At 37.4% G+C, this 26,459-nt stretch overlaps 1 protein-coding gene across 1 annotated transcript in view; it reads right to left on the reverse strand.

The window, feature by feature from the left end:
* The window catches only part of TET2 (tet methylcytosine dioxygenase 2), a 135,939-nt gene extending 115,086 nt beyond the window's left edge, over positions 1-20,853 (reverse strand). Inside the window, exon 1 of the mRNA XM_047855474.1 lies at positions 20,557-20,853. The gene's annotated coding sequence lies outside the window, so the exon portion shown is untranslated. The remainder of the gene's footprint in view (positions 1-20,556) is intronic.
* Between the last annotated feature and the right edge of the window lie 5,606 nt (positions 20,854-26,459).

Below are 26,459 nucleotides of genomic sequence, written 5' to 3' on the forward strand. Positions count from 1 at the left end.
TCTATTTCTATAGGTCTGTCCACAAGTATGAACCCTGCCTTACCTATTCCAACATCTCAGGTATCACATTATACTTTTCACTATTAGAGATAGGTATAATACTGGCAGCATGAACCAACATCCTTTATCAAAAAGCAGCTGTAGCTCAAGAGCTGAACCTTGCTCTCACTCCAGAATTTAAATATTACAGAAGATGACTCAGTAAGTTATACTGTTTAAGACTTTTTGGACCTCTGGGGGGTTTTTTTGTTTGTTTTGTTTTTTTTTCATTTTCTTGCAATTTTTTTTTTCAACGTTTATTTATTTTTGGGACAGAGAGAGACAGAGCATGAACGGGGGAGGGGCAGAGAGAGAGGGAGACACAGAATCGGAAACAGGCTCCAGGCTCTGAGCCATCAGCCCAGAGCCTGACGTGGGGCTCAAACTCACGGACCGCGAGATCGTGACCTGGCTGAAGTCGGACGCTTAACCGACTGCGCCACCCAGGCGCCCCTTCTTGCAATTTTTAAAGAATAGAAGATCAATAAGGGATTATTGGTTCCTGCTACCTGGTTATATATTATTACGTCAAAAACTCACTAATCAATTCTCTGATTTCAGAAAGTCCTCTATACTTGGAAGAAAAGTAAAGAAGGAGGTACTCTACCTATTTGTACTTAATTTCACTAGTATTGAGTAGAATATTACTCACTCTAGGTTTCTTATGCTACTAAGTCTTTGGAATGACAATTCTCTGGAAGTATTGGTCTGCATTCAACAAATATAAACTGTAGCTTATAATGTTCCTGGCATTATGCTAGACACTGGAGATAACATTTTGAACAAAATAGAAGTAGAATGCCATCACAGAGCTTACAAATCAAATTCAAATTCCGTAGGATTTTGAAACTTTAATTATAAATACAATAATAACAGCAAGAAAATGCACTCAAAATATTACGGATTTATTTTAGCCATATTTAAAGTGAATAAAGAAGGTATTTCAAAACCAGTGGAAAACATGCATATGAAGAATCATCTACCTGTAACTATTTTTCACTATGAAATAAATGCCAAGTTCTCTCGAACCCGTAACTAAGGAACTAATTGAATATTATCTCATCATGATAGGAGATACTGAGAAATCTTGGAAACAGTGCTATATGTCTTGTAGCCCAGAAGGGAGTTGGTAGCCACACAACTGAAAGAAAGGAAGCAGAGGGAAGAACACAGGCAGTGCTCATCTTTCAGGCGGCTTGAGCTCCAAAGTCTATTTATAAATCAGTTGTTTAAAACATAAAGTAGTTTTGCAAATCATGCTTATAGTTTGAACTGGTCACAAAAGTCTCTTAAACACACAATGTAACTGAATACTATTCAATTGCAGTAACATCAGAAAGTACAGTTGCCAACATACATGGTATTGTAGCTACAAATATTTCCTTGGTTCCAGAGCTTCTGGGATAATGTCTGAGATATGGCACATGGACCCCAAAGCCTCATTTCACCTATCTGTGCTCAGTGGATATTTTATCTATCTTTATTTTCTGATGGGAAGAATAAGGAAAGAAAATACAACACTGGTAGCCTTATGAGAAAAGCAGTAAAAATAAATTTATATCATTACCATTGTTTTTCACTATTTTTATTCACTCATACATTCACCAAATACTGGCTGAGTGCCTCCCACTGCCAGCCATGGCTCTGTATGCTGGAGCTATATGTCAGTGATCCAAAAAATGCCTCTGTTCTCATAAAACTCACATCTACTAGAGGAAGCAAACAAGAAACAATTTTCTTTTAAAGCAGGAAAACACATACTCTGCAAAGTGATGACAATCTTAAGAAAGAAAACAAGGCAAGGTAAGAATGCCAGTTCCATTAGACAAAATGATTAGGGAATGTGTCCCTGAAAAAGTAATGCTTAAGGAGAGATTAGAAAGGAGGGAAAGAAGCAGTACATGTGGATATCTGAAGGAAGGGTGTTCCACGAAGAAGGAACAGCAAGTGCAAAAACCTGCAGGAAAGAGGATGCCCATCTTGTTGCCAGGACAGCAAGAAAGCCATGAAGGTTTGAACAAGAGACAAGAATGACCGTTTACTGAAATGTGAAGTGCCTGGATTACCCGACACCTTGTAGGCCATGGAAAGACTTTGGCTTTTATTTTGAAATAAATAGGGATCCACTAATGGTTTTAAGCAGAGAGGCAAGAGCTGACTCAATTTTTAAATGATCACTTGAATTTCTGGGTTTGGGTAAAATACCATGGTGAGGTGAGAAGGGAGCAAATGCAGAAGTAGAGAAACCCGTTATGAGGATATTAGGGAAAAAATATTCAAAGACATCATGATGGTTTCAGAGTGTGTGGAAATGATGGAACATAGGTTTGGGATGTTATTTCAAAGGTAGAGTTAAGAGATTTTGTTTAGGAATTGGGTATTTCTTGTCTGTTTTTTCTAGTGTTCCCTTCTTTCCCTCAAGTTAGGGAAGTGGGGCTCTAAAAAGATTATGTTTTATGGATTTTGCATTTATCTTCAAAGTTTGCTGAGCAGTGCAAAAATGGTGAAATTTAAATTTCATCTCCTCCTCTTAGTTTCTGGTATCTGTTACAAGCAGCAAAATAGGTAGAAGATATGAAGATGAGCAAAGTATCTTTAAATATCTAGGAATTAGATAATCAACATTAGATCTGCACACGATGAACCACCACTGTTAGGACTAATAAGCACATTCATCGACTCTATCTAGGTATTATAATACTGCAGCATGACAGGGGAATATGAGGGCTTAGTAAACAATCATACACACCAAGTTTGGAAAATTGGTCAGTAATGGACTCTAGCTCTATTATTACTTTTTTAAGGAGTATAAAGCACCAATGAAACTATGAACGTATGTATATGTTTTCTATGTACACATTATACATATAGTACACACACACATTTTTTAATGTTTGTTGCATTCTTAGAGTTAAGATAAAATTTAATTCTTTGTTGCTCTAATTTTTTTTTCACAAAATTTCACTAATTCCTTAGGATTTGAGCTGCAAAACAGCCTTCCATTAGAAAGAGTCAATCAGAGGATATAAGAATTTGGGGAAATTAAAATTTCTTTTTCTTTTTCTTTTTTTTTTTTTTTTTTTTTTGAGAGAGAGACAGAGATGTGCAAGTGGGGAGGGGCAGAGGGAGAAGGAGAGAGAGAATCTTAAGCAGGCTCCACACCCAGCACGGAGCCCAACACAAGCTTGATCTCAGGGCAGTGAGATGGTGACCTGAGACCAAATCAAGAGTCAGACCCTTAACTGACTGAGCCACTCAGGTGCCCCTAAAATTTAATTCTTAACATTTAAAAAAGATCAAAAGCATTGTGAAAATATGAGAAGAGTTTAATAAGCAAGAAAAATAAATGAGGGGGTGAACAGTTAACTCATGTACAGTTAACATGAGTTCCATAAAGAGAGAAGAAAAAATAGAGGGGAAAAAATAATCAAAGCTAAACAGATGAAAAGTTCCTAAAATGGAATAAAGGCACTTGTTTTTGGATTGTACAGGATCGTTTAGTGCTGAGTAGGATGCATTTTAAAAGAACTATGCCTAGACAGATCTGGACTTAGATTTTCCTGTGAGTTTTTAATTTTCTAGGTGGAATTTCAGAGCTGACAAGGTAAAGATCCTAATTACCATTTAAATAAAAAAAAAAACTTACTTTAAAAAAATGAAATCAAATTTTTATCAGATACCTATCTCATAAACAACCCTGGATAAAAGTCTCCCAAGTTTTGAGGGGGATCATATACACAATAATTTATCAATTAACTCTGCAGAAAAATTAAGGAATTTTGGATATGCAATCAATCAATTTGCTTCCTATCCACCATCTCTCACAAACAAAACAAGAATAAAATCTTGGGGATGTATGCAAGGAGAAAAGAAAAAAAGAATCAAATATCTAGAAAGACAAAGGAGTGAAGTAATAAAGTAGACCTCACCAGGAAAATAATGAAAAGAAACTCTAATTCAGAAAAGAAGAACCAGGGGGGCGCCTGGGTGGCTCAGTCGGTTGAGTGTCTGACTTCGGCTAAGGTCATGATCCCGTGGTCTGTGAGTTTGAGCCATGCGTTGGGCTCTGTACTGACAGCTCAGAGCCTGGAGCCTGCTTTGGATTCTGTGTCTCCCTCTCTCTCTGCCCCTCCCCCGCTCATGCTCTGTCTGTCTGTCTCTCTCTCTCTCTGTCAAAAATAAACATTAAAAAAAAGTTAAAAAAAAAAAAAAGCAGGGAGCATAGAGAAGAATGACTGTAAGAAGAAGGTATATTTCATTCACCAAGTGATATAATTAAGAAATTGGAAAAATCATTTTGATATGATGAAAGCATAAAATTCTTCTATCAAAAATAGCAAAGGGGGAGATTAGAATTTTCAAGAAAAATTTAAAGCTCACAGAAAAATATAAGTCCAAATGTGAAAGAAACTAAAATATGGCACAGTTTTGATGAAATAAAGGAATTTAAGAAAATGGAATCTATTTTATCTTGATGCTTAAAATATTATCTTTGGAACACACTAAGTTTTAATGCTATGGGATCATTTTTTCCTTCTCTGAATATGCAACTGTACCACTTGGTATTATTATACTGAATTCTATTTTTTATAATCATAACATTGTAAATGCTGTGTTGTTGTTTTTTCAATTAGCATTGAGCAACAAAACAAGCAGAGGAGAAACAGCTATAAATGAAGAACAGAGTGCAAAGATTACAAACTTAGCGATATAGAATGGTATAGAACATAAAAGTTGGCACAAGGCAAGGAAGGAAAAGTAGATGGAAATGTGAAATACTCATGTTCATATCTTGCATAGTGGGGAATCAGAAGCTGTGGCCTAATGTTGATAGTTTTGAAAACTAAGTGTATTATTGTAGGAGAAATTAATAAAGACATATTTATGATTGTATTGTTTTTGTTACCATGTATCTGTATTTTTTGAAAACTCACTGCAGAAACTAACCAAACATCTCCTTTTTTGTGTTTCCTATTTCTCAGAAATGATAGTTCAGACAGGGATGGTACTCAAGAATATTTCCAACCTACACAAGGCAACCTGTCTGTCTATCTATCTACATATACTGAGGGTCTGCTATGCACTTGGTTGCATGTTAATTATTGAAGGGGATTCAATGGACATACAAGATAGGATCCTGGCTCTCAAGGAAACTTCTATCATGATGAAAGGAGGCAGTTGCTGACACATAAATAGCTGATATATTTTAAACTGTTTAGTAATTGGGAGACACTCCAAAACATCTTTCACATGGGCCCCAAATCCCATGACATCACCATGTAAGGAATCTTCATTCTTACGGGAAGCCCCTGGGATTAGCACAACAAGACTATCATCTATCTTTGAGCAAGGTGTGCCAAAGTATCTGTTCTTGTTCCTAAATACAGGATATGAAACAGAATAAGAGCAAGTAACATCTACAGTCCTTAGTAGTTTTTAAATCATGCATGCTATCCTTCTGTATTTCTATGGACAAGCTTGTGTTCTTTCAGTGTACCTAATAAAGATAGTTAAAAGATGATTGTGAACAGATGAAACTATGGACTCATAATTTTTATCCTAATTTAAATAACAAAAGGGATGGAAATAATGTTTCCCTCTAGGGGCATCCTTCAGAGACCATGCTGTCACACTTGTACAATCTCTGTCAGACTCCAATGTTGAAAAAGCTATGCCAACTCTTGTGCCTGGGACCATTCAGGAATGGTCATACCTTTGAACAGAATCATACCTTTGAGCAGAGGGCTGGATGCATCCTGGGAAATTCCCCACCTGACCAGTCTGTGAGTCCTACAATTTCCATCTCATTATGCTTTTTAAAAGATCATGGTTTTGATTCTTTCTTATGACTGTATATATTCCACAAGTGCAAGGAGAATGGCTTTCTTCTTTCCTAATACATAGATGCTCAACATAAGCTTGAAGAATGAATACTTATTCAATCACTGCAACTGTGGCAAGTAATATGCTGGATGTTTTATTTATATTAACTCATAATTTGTTCCCTCTTGGCAACATGGGAGATAAAAATTATTACGTATTCCTATTTCACAGATGGAACAGATTCAGAGAGGCTAAAGCTACTATGTTGACTAAAAACATACACAGCTTATAAGAAGGAAAGTCAGGATTCAAAACTAGATCTTCCTAACCCCAAAGGCCAAACTGTTTAATGGCTGCCGCCTGTTTAAGAATTCATTGTGATCGGGGCGCCTGGGTGGCGCAGTCGGTTAAGCGTCCGACTTCAGCCAGGTCACGATCTCGCGGTCCGGGAGTTCGAGCCCCGCGTCAGGCTCTGGGCTGATGGCTCAGAGCCTGGAGCCTGTTTCCGATTCTGTGTCTCCCTCTCTCTCTGCCCCTCCCCCGTTCATGCTCTGTCTCTCTCTGTCCCAAAAAAATAAATAAACGTTGAAAAAAAAAAAGAATTCATTGTGATCCATTAGAAATAAGGAGGCAATACAGATTCCTTTGGTAGGAAAATACGGTGAAAAGCAAGAATAACCACAGAAGGATGGAAAGAAAGGTCACACAGGTCAGAACACCAAGGAGGAAGAAATTACAGTACTATAGGAATGGGGTGAAAATAAGGCGATATTAAATATAATTCCAAGTGTATATGGAGGTTTAAAACCCTATGTCCTGTTTTTTTTTTTTTCCTCAGTAAAATGGGAATATATAGCACAAACAAAAAAAAAGAAGTTATGTGAGAAGAAAATAAGATAATCTCTGTAAAGTGCCTAGCATGATGCTTAACACAATGTAAGAACATAGTCATAGTAGCTATTATTAGAATGATAGATATCCTATTATGTAATTTGAGGTAACTGTCTTTCCCTTCCCATGGCTCCATTTTCTCAATTGTAAATGCAACAGATAGGTTGGAGAGTCTCTCAAGTCCTTTTTGGCTGATAACAATTTATGGCTCTATTTTTGAAAATGAACTATATTTTTGCAAATCTGATGAATGATTTATTGAAATGTTTGAAGGTGGTGGGAATCCAGGTGGAAATATCTTATAAGGAACTGAAAACAACTCTAGTTTACACAGCTAGATCTAAAATATAAAAACATATTCAAACGCACATATAAATGCAAACAGAGTTAAACCCACAGTTCAGAAAAAAACTGTTAAAAGTTCAAAGGAAGGTAGATGAAAAAGTCTTTGATAATTTGTCAGAAGTAGGAGAGTTTGAAACATATCTTTAAAATGTTCATAATTTGTGAGACAGCATTTATTCTTAAAAACTCTTTATATTCTAATTTTTTTTACATGTTTTCCCCTCACCGTTTTAGGAATTTTTACATGTTAAACATAATTGCTGGCATTTAGTTGAATGAATGCCACCACTTTGTTATTACATATTTTAAATTATCACTTACCTTTTTTCCTTTATCATGATTCTATGAGATAACATGGGGGTTCCCCCTCCCATATTGTTGCAGATATAAACACATTATAATTTAAGTAGTTCTAAGCAAACATATTCAGTGATTTTGGAAAGCATTTCTATATGTACTAGGAAAGGCATATTTTCAAACATAAAAACATAATGAGGAAAGAACAATTTTAAAACATGAGAAAATGGCAGCTCTAACTCCAATCTTTTCCAGCAGGTATGCGGTAACATTATTAGAGACGGTTAAGTTGCCACAATAGCTTCTAAGAGTCTGAGTCAGCTTGGTTATGAGACACAGTGGCACTCTTAAGAGCTTCGTCACCTTCAGTCTTTGGATACTAAAGCGCTTAGTCACCTGTCAGGGTTAAAAGCTACTATTTTAAGTTCAAAGTGGAAAGCTCCCTTTGAGTGGTAACAATAGTTTAAAATAACAATGTGGGGGGTTGGGGGAAGCCTCCTTTATTCATCTACCATTCCCTCTACCCCAAATATTACTACAATCAGTGCTTTCTTATTCTGTTATCAATATTCGCGATCCAGGCCGCTAAACAATTTGAGATACAGACCACTCCTTCTACCCCCATTGTTGCATCACTGGTGTTCAGAATTCTGGAACAGTGTGTGTAAACATTAAAGCCACGTGTGCCTGACCACATGGGAAGGCATCAGGATGACCTGGAACTCCCTAGCAAGAGGGAACGCCTGGCGCCAATCTCTACATCACCAAGCCAGCGGTTTATGTGTATGCTATTTGATTCCTCAGCTGTCTTACAAAAGAACCATATAAAAAAAAGTTTACACAAATGACTGAGAATTTTGTGCAACTTCATGGTATCTGTAAAAATGCATGCCATCTTATTTTTCTCGCTTTATATTCATAGACAGAAACTTTTACTATGGTTCATTTAATTCACCATTTCTACCAAGAGGACTTCACTCATATCAAGTCCAAGATACACATAAGCAAGTACATGTGTGCACACACGCACATATACACACACTCAGTAGAAAATGAAAGGGGATAAACTAAAATTTTGATATTGCTTTTTGGTATATATCTTTCACATTCAATCTACCATTTTGATATTTTGAAATAACTGCCACTAAGTCTCATCTTTATGAAGGGAGTCCATCCACTAAATAAATCAAATTTTATATTACACACTTGCCTCTTCAAGTGAAACCAAAGTACAATCAGATGAAAGTAGTATTTAAATCTTTTCTTAACAGAAATGTATTAATGTATAGCCTTTATCAAATTCTGAGCACTTTCAGCTTATAATCATATATAATTTACTGTCCAATAAAGGTATAAGAAGAGAATATTGGGGCACCTGGGTGGCTCAGTCGGTTAAGTTTCTGACTTCAGCTCAGGTCATGATCTCAAGGGCTTTGGGTTCGAGCCCCGTGTCAGGCTCTGTGCTGACAGCTCAGAGCTTGGAGCCTGCTTCAGACTCTGTGTCTCCCTCTCTCTCTGTCAGTCCACCCGCACACTCGCGTGTGCGTGCTCTCTCTTTCAAATAAATAAACATTAAAAAAAATTTTAAAAAGAAGAGAATATTAATGTTCTAATATAACATAAGATAATTCTTCTGAACCCCTAAGAGTATTTAGAATTGGCACTGCTCTTAGGAGAAAAGGATACTCAAGGAATTTCACACTAACTTTCATTATCTGGGGCAAGGGTGATTAAGATAAATACATTATCATCAGACCAAAACAATAAAAAGCAAGCAAATGAAAAGAATCTTTTTAAGACTATATCTATTTTCACCTATCTTAAGTCAATGTATTAGAAATGTACAATATATTTTAACTGATAAACACTAAATAAATTATATCTTTTCAAGTCCAGAAGGAACTTTTACTCAGTAACAGGGATAAAAAATGCCCATCCTTAGATTTCATTGTGTTGGTTAAATGAGTCACTCTTTTGGCAATTTCTTCCATATATGAGCAGATTCAGATGTTAAACAGCTAAACCTTAATTTCTAAGCCTCATATGCAAATAATAAATTTGGACAGATAATCTCTAAATTATTTCCGATCTAAACTTCTCTTATACCAAACAGTACTTAAAACAATAGATTTTTGGTGCTTGGTTTATCTCTTGGGGAAGATTCTTTATTTTTAAAAGTTAAACAAATTCCTTTTGTTTATGGTACTGCATTTCAAAGATTCTGATTTTCCTTTTTTTTTTTTTTTTAGAAAGGTAGTATAATTTCAAAAAATATTCTACTAAAGAAGAGTTCAAACAGGCCTTTTTAATTAACTAAGAGTTCACTTGTTTATGATCTAATTTCAATTCTTTGTTATGAATCGTTTCTATTTTTAGATAATCAATGATGATGCCCATCTAAAATGATCCTTAGATGCAATACAAAAAAAAAAAAAAAACCTCAAAATTTACTCATATTTTAAAGATTCCAACAAGTCAGCTTACAATTTATGATGAAAAGCACCAGAAAAGATTATACCAGATACAGGATTAGACCTTTAAATTAGCGTGCTTTAATTTTTTGTTTTTTTAACTCAAGACTTTCTTTTTATTGATAAATATAAATGAAAAACTCTCAAAATCTATCTGAGAAAGGAACAACAATTCTCTAAGTATAGAAACCTATTTTTTGTTTTTTTGTTTAAACCCAAGTCTTAATGTAGAACTTAAAAGCAGAGGAGGACTGAGGGAGGTGTGATATTGAAGAATTGAAAACGGATGGGGGAGGGAGGGAAGAGTGGTGACTGCAGGAAGGGATAAGGAAGATAATTAATCGTCCTTGAGTATTCTGTGGTTTGAGTGTTAGTTTGGAAAGTCAGATTATGAATTCTATTGCATCTGAAGATGCTTACAAATTTGAAAATACACGTAATATACTTCTTTTTAAAAGGCATTTGTGAGACTGGGTGGCAGGCGAGAACACTTCAGTCTCAGTGGCACTGTAAGTTATGACCAGAACCAAAGTACAATCTGCCCGCATTTTCCAAAATCACAAAAAAAGTTTGGCATAATTGGTTCCATTTGCTGAAGGAGGAAAGAAAGATTAATCCTGTATTAAAGCACAGCCTTTGAGACTTCGGTCGGAAAACTGCATATTGGGCGGATCCTGACCTAGACACCTTGATCTTTGGTTCATGACCCTGTCAGAGCCAGACAAGGGCTCCCGGACTATGAATTAAACTGTTTGATTCCTCCGCCCACAGACACACAAAGCCCGCACTCTCTCAGCTGTTACATAAGAGTCTCTGGAATTCTAGGATGGTGTTTGTAAATAGCGCTGCCATGCGCACCGTACCCACGTGTCAGAAGTTGATGTGACCGCGTGTAATTGGAAGGCGAGAAAGCATCAACAGGCTCCAAAGAAAAACCTCCCATTTCTTTGGCCCTAAAAATGAGCATGTGCTTGTCAAGAAATGATCTCTAAGTGATTTATTTTCTTCTTTCCCTTTCCTCCTTCCCTTCCCTTCCTTCCCCAAAAAATTGCTGGGAGGAAGAACAGGAGAAATGACCAATACCCATTGCATTTCTTTCCTTCTTTAAGCAGCGCCTAACTAGAGGGCAGGATCACAAGTAACGCATTCTGAATGCACTTTCTACCTCCTCTTAAAAAAGATTTCTCATTCTTTTTTTTTTGTTCACTTACTTCAGTGTGAACTGAAATATGAGGTAGGATTATACAACCACTAGAGAGAGATACACTAAGTAGGCAAATAGTTTGCAAGTGACAATCTGCATCTAAATAAAATTACAACATGACCCTTTCAGCAAAAAGTATCCAATGGCTATGTCTGAGTAAAGAGAAACACAATTTAATGTTTTACCTGTCTTATTTTAATTTTCACTCTCATCTATATTCATTGCATCGTTTACAGTGAGTTTGTGAACAGGAAACAAACTCCATTTCTAAAGGAGGCTGAATTCTAACCAAAATTAGAGAAAAATGTCAATATCAAGTTGTTTTTTTAAATATTTTTAATGCTTATTTATTTTTGAGAGGGGGACAGAGTATCCCAAGCAGGCTCTGTGCTGGCAACAAAGAGCCCCATGTGAGGCTCAAACTCACAAACTGCAAGATCATGACCAGAAGTCTGATGCTTAATCAACTGAACCACCCATGTGCCCCTCAATATCGAGGTGGTTTTTTTTTTTACCCCTAAAGATGGTATGTTTCCCATAACCTTTGGTTTATTTAAAGCGTGACAAATTGTAACAATGAAAAAAAAATCAAAGTAAAACTGTCCGCAAATTAAAACTAGTGATTTGAAAAATACTCTGATTTCAACAAAATCTCAAACATATTTTTAAGTCATTTTAAAATGTTATATCTTATCTCTTATACACTTGGTAACAAAAAACATTTTTATGTTTTCATTTTTTTGTTAAAAAGTTTTTAAATTATATATTAATATTAGTTGATATCTATAAAATTTCCTACTTGAAATAAGAATCACATTTAAGAGTAAACAGGTTAAGTTTCAAAATACTGAAAAGTCATTTCCCAAAGTTAATAACCAAATGTCCTTACCAAGTTTAATTTTCAATAGAAACACACAATTGTATTAGAACTATTAAAAAGGTGAGCCATTAGCAAAGGGTCTACTAGCTTTGCTTTCTGCCAGTATGTTTTGCTCCAAGTTACAATACGGTAGATGTTCCAAGATTAAGTACAATTAAGTTGTCTTAATTTCAACTGTATACATTCTAACTTCATAGGAAAAAAAATAATCATTTGAGTGGCTCTATTGGAATAAAGATAGATTAAATCTAGAGTACAAAGTTTAAAATATAAGCTTTCCTGCTAAAATGTACCTGCTTCTCTTTTTACTGAAACAAATAATGTGGTATTTTTAAGTTAGAAAATTTGTTCTTCCTTCATGTTTGAAAAGTACCCATATATGGTATTTTTTCCTTTCACCAGTTCTCTTTGGTACCTTAAAATATAAATGTAAGTGAATTAATGTTTTAATAACTGGATTCACTTTTTAAGATGCTTATTCTAATTTTGTGAACTATTACTTTATTTGCAGAAGTGATTTCTTGTTCTGTTACGATGTATGCAGTAAAACAAACAAAAATCTAATAATCATCTAAACTAATTAGAGGGTGTATAAAAGTAATCCTTTTAATGCAAAAATCATGAGAGGTTATAAAAGAGCTGAGAGAATTTTATAGCCAGTGGCAAATATGAAAATTCTATAACTTCAAAGTAAGAGACTTCAAACAAAAAAAAGGAAAAAGTGCTGAAAGAACAAACAGATTAAAAAATAAATTAATAGGAACAAGACTGTATGTTAGGGATGGAATCTGGGTGTGGTGTCATTGTATTATTTTCAGTTTCTGGCACTTTACTTTAGAAGCAGCACAACTAATAATTAAGGTATTTTTTTAAATGGTTGTCCTTGTTTCTTAATGTACAGGGAAGAAAAACAGGAGGAATAACTCAGAGATGGATCGTGTTATATCCTCTGGGTTTCACTATTATCATGAAAGCCTTTTCCACATTGCTAGACAAAAATATACCAATCTGAGGAGAAATACTATAATAAAAACTCATCTTGAGAGCTGGGTGAATAGTTCCCATTAAAGTATAATCTGGACATAGAAACTAGTTCAATACTCTATCAAGAAAACAAGTGACTTGAAAAGGCAGGTTTTAGCAATGGCTAATGAGATATGACAATAGTAATTAAAATTATCATTACTTTGTAGCATGCACAGGACAAACTACAACAAATCTCAAAATTATAAAAGTAACAAGTGAAAAATATCAATACTGTGTATCTCATGCCTTAATGGGAGATCTGCGATGTCTATGCATGACCATAGACAATTTTGTTCCCCGAAGAGAGCAGTCCATCAGCAAAAATTCACAGCCCAACATATCCCGTATCCTATATTTTTCATTTATTTAAAAAAATTTACAATTTTTGGAAGTACATTTAAAAAGCAAAGATGGAGTAGCACATTAAAGCCCAGTGAACAGCTTTTGAGTATTATGGAGATACTATTGTACAAAAATATTATCAACTGTAAAGTATTAAGAGAAACAAGAGAGAGTAAAACAACAAGCAGCTATTCATTTTTCCTATGAGGAGGACCAGGCCTATATTGTACCTCAATGCTTTGTACAACAATCACTCCATCAGCTTGATAGGATAAAGATTCTAACCTGAGTGTTAACTTGCACCTCTTGCAAATATACAACAAACTTACAGGTAAGTGCTATATATAATCATACTTCCTAAAAGTACAATTCTTGGCCACTTCTACAGCTACTCCTTGAAAAAATCATGACTACAGCAATCATACGAAGCCAAGGCGTTTCTTTATCGAGTACAATAACGTGTATACATTATTAAAGCCGAATGCTTCCGATCATTGAATCTCCCCCACTCCAGTTATATCTTAGTTCCAAACTATGGGATCAGATTGGCAGCAAATCAACATTCTCATCAGAATAAAAAGGAGAGAAGCATTGCTCAACAAGAAGAATGTCTGGTATCTAGAATTACATTAGGTTAGAAATTCAAATAAACCCAACCCTAAGTAATTCACCCTGTGTGTCCAAAACTGAAAGTATTAATTTCATAGGGAGAGTCCTACAAAACTCACTGGTGCCATGTTTCTAGAAAGACATGCATAGCACCATAATTCAATTCAAACAGTACCCTACATTTTTTTGCATGAGACATGAGATACTTTCTCAACATGAAATACCTTGTCAGTGGTATGCATTTTTTATACCTTTAGATTTAATTCACATTAAAATAAAATTCACTCTCTTAAAGTATATAATTGAGTACTTTTTTGGAGTTGTAGAAACATTACTATCTAACTATAGGATGGGTTTATTGGCTCCAAAAGAAACCCCTTATCTATTAGCCATAAGTGCCCCTTCTCCTCCCCCCCCTGCCCCCTAGCAATAAGTAATCTACTTTCTGCCTTTTTAGATTTTCCTATTCTGGAAATTTCATATAAGTGAAATCATATCATATGTGGCCTTTTATTATTTACGTCTTTTAAAGTTCACCTATGATGCAGCATGTATCAGACCTTCATTCCTTTTTATTGCTGAATATTACTCCATTGTTTGGATATGCCACAGTTTATGCATTTATGAGCTGATGGACATGTGGGTTATTCCGGTTTTTGACAACTACTAATAACGCTGCTATGAATATTCAGGTACCAGTTTTTGTGTAAACAAATTGTGAGTATTCTAAGTCTTCTCTTATGACTTTCCCTGCATAGCCTACATTACATCTTCACTTTTTTTTTTTTTTTTTAATGGTAATGAGGCAGAATAGCATAGTTGTTAAGGGACTGGGCTCCAGAGACAGGCTGTCTAATTCAAATCTTAGTCAAGCTACGTACTGGCTGTATGAATTTGGTTATCCAACCTCACTGTGATTCAGTTAGCTCATGCAAGATGAGGATAACAAAACCTATCACTAGAGCTGTGTGACAAGAATTAGATGATGTAAATTACAATGTAAGAAAACATTAAACAACTTAAAATATTTTGAACACAAAGGCCATTTTGTGAGAAAAACACTAAGTAAACAAAAGCCTATATTCTGATTAACATTTTGATAAGGAATGGTAGCACCACCACATGATCGATGAAGCAGAACTGTGTTAAACCTTTCTGTTTCCAGGAAAAAAGGGCTAAAGATATCGGATAATGTGACCAAATGGTATGGAACCAAATATACAATACACAAATGAACACATCACCTTGGGGGAAGCTGAGTAAGACTGGTAGACTGCATCAATGACAGTATCTTGGCTGTGATAGTTTAATTTTACCAAAAGTTACCAGTGGGGGAAATTGGACAGAATGTACATGTCCAATTATTATTTCATACAGCTGCATCTGAATCTATAATTATCTTAATAGAAATTTCAATTAAAAATATGTGATTTCCATGTAAATTTACTAAAAATCATTAAGCTGTATGTTTACAATTAATTTCATAGGGATGGCTTTTGTGAGTCATTTGCCATAGCCTGTAGAAGTTACACTTAAGGAAAATCCACCATCATCACCATTACCAGTGAGAACAGATTATACATTTTGTAATTAAATGACATTATTCCTGTTTTAGGCCATTCGGGACTTTTTCCTCGGCTTTTAAGATACAATTGATACATAATATGTAAGTTTAAGGTGTACAATGTAATGATCTGATATATGTATATATTGAAAATGATTACCACAAAAGGTTAACACACCCATCACCTCACATACTTACAATTTTTGATATACCCTTTTAGCAACTTTTAAATATATTTTGAAATATCGTTACATATTTTCAAATACTGAAATAAATTGAAATATATTTTGAAATATGGCTAATGATAGTCACTGTGCTATCCATTACATTCCAGAATGTACTCATCTTATAAATGGAAGCTGTCCTCCCTTCATTACATCTTGACTGAGTAGAACACCACTACATTCAATTATGGAATAAACAGACACAGAAATCAGTGCCTCTCTTCCAAGAGACATAAATGTAATTTAAAATAAATATTTACAGCAATGTTAGCGAAGCAACCAGTTCATTTTACGTCCTAACCTGTCCTCCAAGAACACTGCATCTCAATATATTCATATCTTAGTTTAATTCTCAGATTATTTGGAGCTTGATTTCAAGTCAGTTTGAGTAACAACCCTGAGTAAATACAAAATATTGAGTTCCAAATTCTTAAAACTGCAGGTAGGTTGACATTATCACTGAATATGCTTTACACAAAATAATTGAAAATCCACCTAGTATCTATTTCTACTTTTTGAAGCCTGGCACATTTAACTGCATTTCATGGCAAGTGGAAAAAGCATAAATCAAAGCTGATAGAATTTTACTATTTTGGAATGGGCAACCAAAATATTTTTTTTATTGTGGAAAGATTATATATCTATCTTAAGTCAGGGATTTTCTGCAATATACAATCTAGGATCAGAATAATGTTGGAAACAGCAGATACTTAAGACTCTTTTTGGCTTGCAGTCACAATGATTCAAGGGCTCTCATTTACCCTGTCCTCTTGTGGAACTCTTCTTTCCTACTGTATATATGTGTGTGTGTGTATGTATATATATACATACGTGTATGTACTATATATACATACGTGTATGTACTATATATATATACATGTATATATATATATATACATGTATATATATACATATATATGTACTATATATATACACGTATGTATATATAGTGTACTATATATATATACACATACATACATACACGTATATATAGTGTATTATACACCAAGGTGTACAGATGTACTATATACCCTCCTTGAATAATACCACAGTATTCCCTGAGTTTTGGCAGGGAGTCAAAATAGAAATTGGAGATCTAGACCAAGTAAATACTGTATATTTGACAAAATCATTTGTGGTTGTGTTCTTCAGCACAATTTCCAAGATAACCACCAGCTCTACTTGGCAACTCAATTCTCCCACAGTTAAGACTCCAATTGTAAAGTTGGCTTGTATGAGAGTTTCCTGCTACTGGCTTTGGTGCCATTACCTCGCTTAAAGAACTACTGTGCAATGGTGGCATAATAGTTGAGGAAAATGTTACTTTGATGAACCAACACTGACAGCTGCTCCAAATTTTACCCTGTCTATATGGTTGTTTATAAAACAAAGAAGTCTCCCTCTAGCACTTTGAGATGGCTAGGTAAGACTATTAAATTCTAGTGGGCAACAACCGAACTCACAGAAGAAGGAATTAGAACATAAAAAAATCAGGTTTCATATTTCTAAGTATTAGACATTCTAAGGTCCTTTTGAAGACACTTTATTTCAAGATAATTTCAAAGAATTCATAGGAATTTACTAACTTGGATCTGGGACATAATGTAAAATCAGGTTTCTCCTAAAAACCTGAGTCTGAGAATTATAGGAAAGGTGTCTTACTGAGATCAGCAAATAAGGAAACACATTTTAATAGTGACATTTGGCTTACAACATTGTGTGTGGGTGGAGCCTTGGAGAAATTGATAGAGAAATTATAACTTCAGCAAGTGAAACCAAAACATCAACTTCAGGTTTTGTTACCTAATACAAGTCCAATGCCCAAACAGGACTTTGGAAGTCTGTCATAATAACTCCTTGGCAGGTGCATTTCTGGAAGTAATGTTGACTCGTCCATGTCTATGCTCATGTGCCACTGCATCAAGATCATACCAACCCCTTTGACTTCTGTCATGGACCGGCACGATGCCAGATATAATTAAGGCCATAGTTGGTAAATGTGTGAATTTAAACAAAACAAGGGACTCCCTCTTTCCAAGTTAATGTCTCATTAACCATTAGTTCAGTAAGAAAATAAACAAAACAATATTGCAGTTTAAGAAAAAGATCTATCTTGTAATTGTTCACTATCACTCCCATAAAATGCAATTGCTCAAGACAGTTCTATCTATGAAATTCTGGAAACATCCAGGTGGTACTATCACACATATGGCAAATGAAGAACACACATGATGTCTTTTACAGTAAACTATCCTATACGGATTCAAATAACTGCTCTTTTATAATAAATGTGAAAGTGGTACTTATATTCAGATTGGTGAATATATGTACATCTCTTCCTTACAATCATTTAAGCCCTTCATACAATATTAAATTAACAGCTATTTTCAGCATACAAATAGGACACATAAAATAACAAAAAAGTCTAAATTTGATAATAGGAAAGAACAAATCTTCATGGTCACAATAAAATTATTGTACGTATTCTTATTTGCCAATATGAATGAAAATATTACATCTCTTATCAGTTAAATAACTTGAAGAGAGCATATACCACAACATTTGAAAAGTCCCCCAAAAGCATTTAGATATTAGTCTGTCAGCAAAAAGAACTGTTTATTTTAAATTCCGAATTGCTGGAATAATTAATCATAGTTTTCTCAACAAATAGTAAGCATTTATGCTAAACTCCTCAGTATTTCCTTTATAATTTTAGGACAAATAAGAACTAACCAAAGGAGCTGTTTCTGTTCCAGAGATCAGTAATACTACTCCCTTGTAATCATGTGAAATAATCTCCAGTATCAATGATTAAAAGTGAACTTAACTGCTTTTTCAGAGATCAAAATAGAAAGTGTTACAGAGTGAACTACAGAGGACAAATGATTTCAGAAGTCTGATTTATGGAGTAATGTCCATTATTGTGCTCTTTATTCTGTCCATTTTTAATCAAATACATGCCTTCCAAACTTAAGTTTGACTTTCCAATCCTTCACTAACACTTCTCTGCTTAATATCAAAAAAAAAAAACCACCCAATATTTATTGTGTTGAAATTTATATTCTACCTCAAACCTATTATAAAACACACATGCAAACATGTAAAAGGATATAACCCTCCTCCAGTATTTCAAATTTCCATTAAAATGCAAATATAATGATTTCATTAACCAGGCAACAATACCCACAGTCTTAAACCCAAAGCAAAGCAAAGCAAACCAGACCTATATCTTTTCTCCTTACATCCCAATTTCCCCTAAGGAACAATCTTACTCTTATGTTGGATCATTGTTGATGAATACTTTTATTTGGATTTGCCAGTATTATCCCTTATTAGAGAGGAGAAAGCACAATGCAAGACTTGAGATTTCAAATTCATGGATGTATCCTTACACAGGAAAATATTAAAAAAATTTTTTTTTTCAGTAAATCTTAAGCACACAACTGGAAAATAACCCTCCGTTCAATTCCTAAACACTAGATGAAGGGGGTGGGGGGAACTACTCGATGCAATTAAAAGTATGTCATGAAGGCAATAATCAGTAAATAACACTTATATTTCATAGTCGACCTTCTCAGGAGTCTATCCAGGCCACACTTTATTTTGTCATAGGTAGAAAACTCCCCACAGAAACTCTGTTAGCTTCATAACACTGGACAAGCAGCCCCAGTGAAAAGATTCGGCAAGACTGGAGAGTGTGTGTGAGTGTTGTGTGTGTGTGTGCGTGTGTGAGTGAAGAAGGAGGAGGAAAAAAAAGAGAGACGGACACAGAGGCAGATTAATAAAAGACCAAGGAAAAGAAAGCAACCAAGACAGAGAGAGAAATTTGGATGGGGCTGTTAGAAATCTGCTCCCTACTTGTGCGTTTCTTTGCTGGGATTGGGTTTCATTTCTTTCGGCGCCCCTGACCTTGCAGTCTTCCAACTCTCAACTCTGCCCCCCTCCTCCCGCCCGCCCGCCCCCTCCCCCGGCCTGCGCCTGCCTTTGTGTCTGCCTGTCACTTACCGGGGAACCAAACGAAGCTGATTCGGGAGAAGCACAAAGCCAGGACCCAGATTTGCCCACAAATTCTCTTACACACGCTCCCCAGGCTGGCAGGCACAGCCCATCGCGGAGCTGATGTACCTGGAGAAAAGTGGGATCTGGTCTGGTTTGGGGGACCCGAGAAAACTATGCTCTCCTCTCTCACTCGGCGCCCCTAGCCAAACGCGCGGACTCCAGGAAAAAAAACAAAACCCCACTTGGTGTGCTGCAGTTCGACTCCCCATGACACTCGCTCAGCTCGCCCCCCGAAAAGCGGACACGGGGGCAGCCAGGGGCTGACGCGGACGCAGAGCCAGACCCAGACCCCACGGCAGATAAAAGGGCCGAAAAACACTCCGTCAGAGTTCTTTTCCGGGGTGGGTGAGGTTAAACGAGAGGCTGGCCTGACTCCCAAGAAGGGGAGAGGGTCGGGGAGGATTCCAGGGAAAAGTAGTGCCCCCCAAAGCTGAACTATTTGAGAAAGGGAAGCCAAGAAAAATCACTTTCCTGAAGATAAAAGGCCGGGGCGCCGGCTGGTCGCAGTCACAAAGGTAAGTTTTCTGGGTAAGGAGGAGAGGAGCGTTAGCAGGGGAGAGAAGAGAGCACAGAACCACAGGTTTAAAGGGGGGGGGGGGCGGAATTAAAACTATATTTGTCAGCCATGTTGAAGAGGCTCCAGTAATTTGTGAAGCTTCCCTCTTCCCTCCTGGTATTTGCGGGTGACACTGCAGGGTCTGCTCCCCAGTGCCTGGAAGCCCGAGAGAAAGCGAGGGGGGGAGGAAAGGGGGAGTTCCGCGGCCTAAGAGACGCGCTCTGACCTCGTTCTCGTCCCGCAGCCTTGCAGCCAGCCAGCAGTTGCAGTCGGGTCTCCTTTCTAACAAATCCTAAAGGGCAGCCATCTTGCTTCCTTTTGCTCCTCTCTACGAAAGCAGCCTAGCCTCCGCATCAATATTCATAAGGCAGTTTGACGTGTGTTCTCATCACTCGGCGGGGCCGGCGTCTCGGGGCGGCCGCGCCGAGGGGGCGGACGTGACTCGCATGCGAGCCGGGCCTGGGCGCGCGGCGCTCGCGAGGAGGCGGCGGCGGCCGCCCGAGCTCTGGCCGCAGCCGCTGCTGCCGGCTCCCCTCCGCCTCCTCCTCCGCCTCCTCCTCCTCCTCCTCCTCCGCCTCCGCCCCGCTCTCCTCCTCCTCCGCCGCCGGCCTCCTCCTCCTCCTCTTCCTCCTCCTCCTCCTCCTCCTCCTCCTCCTCCTCCGCCCCGGCCTCCGCCGCCGCCGCCGCCCTGGGGCTCTCCGCCGCGGCTCCCAGGGAATCAGCCCCCTGCCCGGGGCTTCCCGCACAAAGGCCGGCGGCTGCACCTGGGGGCCGTACAATGCGGTGCGCGGTCGAGGCCGGGGCGGCCCTGGCGCGGTGCGGTGGAGCCCGAGGAGCGGTGCGCGGGGATGAGCGCGGGGCGGGAGCGAGCTCGGGGGAAGGTTCCCCCCCGCACCTTCCCGGGCGCCGCAGCCAGACCGGGGCGCCCCGGTGACCCTTCGGAGCGGTAGCCACCAGGGTGAAGTTGCGGGGCAGGCGCGCAGGGGGAGGTGGCGTGGGTGCTTGGCACAAGGATGGAGACCTCGGATTAACCTTTTAAACTTTTTCTGAGTACCGCACTCCACCACCCACTTAGAGGTCTGTGCGCACCCCTCACCCCAGCGCGCACCCAGCTCCGCCCGGCAGCCTCGCACCTTAGCTCTTACTCCCCACCGCCTTGCAGGTCTCCGCACGCGCCCACGCGCGCACCCACCTCCGCCCGCAAAGACCCGCACCCTCGCCCCCTGGAAGGTGCACCCGCTCCCGCCTCGCCCCCTCTCTGGCATCCTCTGCACCGTCGCTTTAATCTCGCTCAGCAAAAGCGCTCCCCAGTTTCGCAGAGGGCCTGCCCTTAGTGCTTTAGGGGCCTGTAGTTTTAAAGACTCGACAAATTAGGAAATTGACCGAGTCCTGCTTCACCCCGCCCCGGGCCCACCTTCTGTTTACTTTTGCCACGTGGGCTGGGAAGGAGAGGGATTCTCACAGATCCAAGACGAATTTCTCACCAGTGACTCTACTTCTCGCTAGATTCGATTGTAAGAAAGAAACCTGCGCTTTTCAATGCCTACGTTTTCTCCAGTAAGAGCTTCTAGTTTGAAAATTTTCTACCCGTACGTATAATTAAGTAGTGAAGAAATCGACCCATAAAGAACTAAATTCCAAGCGACGGACGATATTCCTTGACGTTCCTGATTCTATACCTACCTCCTTCCATTGACAGTTTGTCTTTTCTATTGCCGACTAGCCTTAATTCGCTCTTTAATCATAAAATTTTTATTTGAAGATAAGATAAAGAACAAAGCCCATATGAGCCATTACATCAGTGGTTGTTGAGATTCGTCCCGTAGAAGAAGTTTTCGCGTACCGACATTCGAATTTATATAGATATTCTGGGCACACCTTTTATAGGATCACTGCATTGTGATCCCAATACCTTTAGGTCAACACAAGTTATTTTGTGTAGCCCACTTTTTCTTTTCCTCTGTAATTTCTTTAGAAGTGAAGCCTCTCCTAATTTTATAAAAGCAGAATATTTCCCCATTTGAAAGGGGTTAAAAAGGGAACTCTTTCTATGTGTCACATAGTTACTAAGGAGAACGTTTAAAGTGTGTTCTAATGAAACATTGTATATTCCCTTTTGAGGCAGCGTTCACTCAGATTTCGGATTTTGCAAGGTCTAAGCAACATTGTTCATTTCTCCTTAAGCATTTCACGTGGCATTAAATTACTGTCTTTTCTAACTGGACACTAATGTGTCATCGAGGTCTTGACAATCGTTAGTGTACTTTAAGCTGTTTGGGAGGTTCCTTCTAATTTTTTTGGTCAAGTCCAGAAAGTAAAATTTTCCAAAGGCTATGACATATATTTATGTAGTGCACAATACAGCAGAATTGCTGAAAGCACAGGCTTTGGAGTTGGACAGATATGGTTGAATCCTGACTCCATCCCTTATCAAGTGTGTGACTTTGGGCATGCAACTTAACTCTCTCTGTATCCGTTTCCTCATGTATTAAACACCTTCTGAAATAAAAGGATTGTTGTGAGGATTAAATGAGATATGAGGTACTAGGTGTCCAGCTGGCGATTACTATTACCAATAATAAACCATTTACTTCCAGAAGTTTTTCTTGATTAGAAATACATAAGTAATTATATGCCTTCTTATATTGAATAACATGTGGATAATATTGTATTCACATGTGTTCGATATAAATATCTGCATGTTCCCTTAGCTGTTTATATTATAATTGGGGAAATGATCTTTAAGGTCACCTCCTTCTCATTTCATCTTTGAAACCTCTCCCTCTGTTGTAACAGGTGGTTCTTGTCTATCTGGAATCATACTTGGCTTGCAGTTGGTTTTGCAACAGGCCCTGAACCTTTTCTTGCCAACTTCTTTCTCTGCACCCTCACTCCACCCTTAACCACGGCAACATGTGTTAATTTAGAAGAACATACATTACTCCACTTGGCTATTGTGACTTTTCAATAGCAAAAGGAAGCAAAATTCTGCAGGTCTCCAATTGTAAAATATGTTAATGAGATTTTATATTGTTGATTAAAAAAAAAAAAACACCTTCTTGCTTAGTTGCTGTTTCTGGGAAAGAAAAATAGTGAGCACAATCAGTTGTTTACTGCACATTAGTGCATATTGGTATGGGTAACTCAGAGCCAGCTTTTATTAATTGTGTGCCTTCTTGAGATTCTTCCTATAGGTGTGGGTAATCTATTTTTAAAAGGTAATTTGTTGTTGTTTTAACATGAATTATTGCCAAATTCCTTACTGTTTTTTTCTGAAACTAGAAATAACAGCACTGGATCCACACAGAGAAATTCTTGCTTCCTTAACAGAGAGAGAGAGAGAGAGAAAAAAAAAAAGACTAATAGAACAAGTTCCACAACATGCATTCTGTGTTAGAAAATTGACTTGATTGGCCTGGGCACCTGCTGTCTAACTCAGTTGCTCAACTCAGTCTCTAAGCTTCTTAGGGTGGGGGCAGCTTCCTGACTGCTCCGTCCATCAAAGAGCTGACAACAGCAGCTTGCTTTACAATGCAAATTTCTTATATTGTACTAACAAAACAGAACAAAACAAAGCCAAAAAAAGAAAAGAAGGTGCATTCTTAATTTCCTCCCCACCTGCAGAATAGGAAATTTTGTTTAAGGACTTGATATTCTCTTTAACAGAGAGAAATTATTGTGATACATATTGCTTTGGAAGAATTATAGCAGTTTAACAAAAACATTAAATCATGGCCTGTTGTTTCCCATTTCCAAAAACATATTTCTGAAGACGTGATAAAGATTCTCTGCATGCTTAAAAGACAATTGACCTTCAGACAGCACAGCAGTCATTGCTATTAGGGGCTTTCTTGTTTCTCTCATCTGGTAACATTACTGCACACCATACTAAGGTACATATTTAACATAGGTAGAATGTGAATTTTAAAAGTTTCCAATAAATGAAACATTTAGACATAACAGTAACTTGTTGATACAAGTTAGTATTATTACTAAAAACCATTATTGTCTAAGGCCAGGGATCATACTGTCATGAGATCTTGGTAATTCTTCTTATATTAATATGATTTCTATTTTTTTCTGACTTTATTTCTATAATTTATCTTTCTATAATTTGGAAATTTTTAAGAAACAGATACACATGATAGAATACTAACTTACTCAAGTCAGGAGCTAGTCAATGTGTATACTGATATGATGGGGGCAAAGTGAAATGTCAGATAAAACTCAAAAGTCTAATCTTGTTAAAACATTGCTAAAGACATAAAAATATTAGGATCATTCGTGGGACAAACATCATGGAAATGCTTTCAGAAGTATTGCAAATATGTTGCTAATATCAATCTCTTTTTTCCTCATGAAATCTGATTTCACAATCTAGTAACTACTTTATTGTCATCCAAATTTGGTAACACATTAAGTACCTCCCTTTCTTACGAAAGAATAATTTTTCAACTTTAATGGTGAACCTCAATAATAAATAAATTTTAACTATTGGTGGTTACCTCAACACCACTTTACATTTATATCATACTTTATAGACTTCAAGGCATCTTTTTATACACTAAACAATAGTTTTATTTGGTAAAGTTATGCTGTTATGTTTAATATTCAAAATCATATGCCATATTCCAATTGGCATTGAATTCAATTCCAACCCTATGAAATATGAGTTTAAGTGATTTTCTCAAGGTCATTCAGCCTGTAAATAGAGGAAGCAGCACCTCTTTAACTCAAGTTGTGTGAATCCAAGTTCAGGCCTAATTCATTACACCAAAATTAGCCATATATCTTTTCCTGCTCAGCTTCCTCTAAATTTTTTTCTTGCTATTAATAGTACCAACTGATCTAGGAATCCTCCCTTCAAAACTCACAATAATTTCCCATTATTCTTTGTTACTTAGAAAAATGGTCTCAGCATTTACATTTACTCATATTTAGCACTCCAAAGGGAATACAATTGGCTAAATACTAGCTATGCACCAAGCATGGGAATAATTGTTTTACATTTATTATCTCTTTTAATTTACTACTTATTAAAAGCTAATAATGTAGGTATCATCTTATTGAGAATTAAGGATTGAGTAATTTGGTTGGGATTAAATATTAAAGAGCTGGAACTAAGGTCTAAATCTAGGTTTGTCTGATTCTAAAGCTCATGTTCTTGCAAACTAACATTGTCCTGTCTCCCCACTTTAGCAGCTATAGATGTCCATGTTTATACCATAAGTTCTTCACACAGCAGTTTTTAGCAGTAACATCAGTATTCCCCCATCTCCTTCATTCATATATATGTATATTTAAATATTTTTGTCTAAATCTCTACTTGGTATTTCTCATTATTTAGTCTCTACTCTGTTTCTTTAGTTTCCATTTCAGGCTAGGAAGTTGGCATGCTCGAACTCTTTGGAACAATGATTACATTTGTGTAATAAACATGATGCCACAGCCTTGTCCAACCCCTCCCCCCACCACTGTAACATAAGTCTCCCCCCCCCATCCAACAAATTGTTTGCAAAGATAAGTTCTGTTATCTGTTTTCAGTATTGATGTGGTAAAAGAGAATTGCACCCTTGATTTGCTCCTGACTTCCTTGAATGACTTGTGAGTTCATTCCCGCCAACAGGGAAACTGGCAGGTGGAAAGAGCGCCACCTACTGAAATCGTTACTAAGACATGGGTCTTTGGGGATAAAATGCTCAGAATGGGATAGCACCAAAGCATTCCATTGGGAAAATGAATCAGAATCACCTGTGGAGCACTTAAAAAATATGCATAACTATGTTCCACTTCAATACCCCTACCAGTCTCTTGGAGATTCTGAGTAATGAGGTCTGGGATGGGGCTGGAGTAGCAGTATTTTTTAAAAGATTCATGGACAATCACGTGTACAATTTGCTTAAAAATCACGGGTGTACTTCCTATGTGAATATTAATAGGCACACAATGTTGTCGTTCATAGAGAGTCCCATGACAGAGAGCAAATAGTGTGTATCCCCCTATAGTCTAGTAAAGCCCTCACACCTTTGCAAAGATCCAATGAAGCTGTCCGTGACTCTCCTTCTGTATTTCACGTTGATTGAATTCATCTAAGTTCTCTCGTGACAGGCTAAAAAAAAAAAAATCTCC

Source organism: Prionailurus viverrinus, chromosome B1 (genome assembly GCF_022837055.1).
Source record: "Prionailurus viverrinus isolate Anna chromosome B1, UM_Priviv_1.0, whole genome shotgun sequence".
Taxonomy (NCBI): Eukaryota; Metazoa; Chordata; class Mammalia; order Carnivora; family Felidae; genus Prionailurus; species Prionailurus viverrinus.